This window comes from Penaeus monodon, chromosome 25 (assembly GCF_015228065.2).
Source record: "Penaeus monodon isolate SGIC_2016 chromosome 25, NSTDA_Pmon_1, whole genome shotgun sequence".
In the NCBI taxonomy this organism is placed as follows: domain Eukaryota; kingdom Metazoa; phylum Arthropoda; class Malacostraca; order Decapoda; family Penaeidae; genus Penaeus; species Penaeus monodon.
This window is the reverse complement of record NC_051410.1, coordinates 43588189-43589770: the sequence shown is the minus strand read 5'-3', so window position 1 is coordinate 43589770 and position 1582 is coordinate 43588189.

Sequence of the window (1582 nt, the reverse complement as noted above, 5' to 3'; positions counted from 1 at the left end):
TCCTGCAACGATATTGTTGAATAGGGATATCAGATATCCAACCCCTGATTCTTTTAGGTTTACCTGTGCTTCTTAAGGAATATTGTCTGGTCCTAAAACTTTGCTCCTCTTCATCTTCAATGCTTTCTTTACCTCATCGTGCGTTGTTTCTGCAACCACTACTTCTAGCATTTTCCTCTCTCATTTCCCTGAGGTTTTCAACATTCATCAGTTCTTCGAAGTTGTGTTTCCCTCTCTGTAGCACCGGTGGTCAACACTTTATCCTCAGCATCCTTTATCAGCCTGATTTGCTATAATACTTTGCTGTATCCCTCTGCTTTGCCACTCTATACACCATGTTTTCCCCCTCTTTCGTATCGAGCTTCTCATACATCTCACTTGCTTATTTCTTTGCTTTTGCTACTGCCACTTTTGCCTTGTTGTTAGCCTCCTTGTACAAAAACTTGATCCTCAGATCTTTTCTTTTGTGCCACTCTTTCCATGCTTCTTTCTTTCTTGCAATAGCTTCCTGTACTTCACTCTACCACCATTTTTCCTTGTCCCCCTACTTCCCAGTTGTCACACCAAGCAATTCCCGCAATATGTTCGATATGTTTACCCAGGTGTTGTCTTCCTCCCAGTTCATCATATAGTCTACATCCTGTCTAAATTTTGCACCAAGTTATTTTTCTCGCAGTCTCCTACATTTGATTTTAGGTTCTGCCTTTACCTCTTTTTTCATTTGGGTCATCTCACATGTTTTACCATGCTTTCACCTGGAATGACCTTGTAATTTCTACCTTCCTTGAAATGCACCCTCCAGCATAGGATGTAAGCAATCTGAGTACGCCTGCCTCCACTGTGATCTTGTGTGATTCACGCTTGCTATAAAAGGTGTTTATCACAGCCATGTCTGTGTGATGGGCGAAGTTTACAATGGATTTACCCTCATCATTGCGTGCCCATACCCATACTTTCCTGTCACTCTCATCTCCACTGTTTCCTTCACCAACTTGTCCCTTAAGATCAGTACCAATTATGAGTCTTTCCTCCTTTGGAATCAACTCAACAGCTTCATCTAGCTTCTCCCAAAACTCCACTTTCTCTTCTTTGTCCCACTCCACCTGTGGGACATAGGCGCTCACCACATTTAGCAGTGCACCATCTATCTCCAGCTTCAGATTCATCATTCTGTCTGTTATCCTTCTCACCTCCAACACACCATTTGTGTGTGTTCCTTTCACCACCACATCATTCCTCACTCCATTTTTCCCCATGGTAGTACAGCTTGTAACCAGGACCCATATCCCTCCCTCACCTTATTCCCTTTCCACTTTGTCTCCTGTAAACACAAAACATCCAGTTTTCTCCTCTCCATCATGTCCACAATCTCTCTGCTCTTTCCTGTCACTGTTCCCATTCAGTGTACCTATCCTCACATCCACCTCTTTCTTCATCTCTCTCTTTCTTCTAATACGGTTTCCATCTTCCCTGTTTTCTCTTGGTTGACCAAATGTCGCTTATTTTCCACTGCTATCCTGCTGGCAACAGGAACAGTGGCGGCCGTTTTTAAATGCATTTCTCCAGCACCGACTCGCAGTGG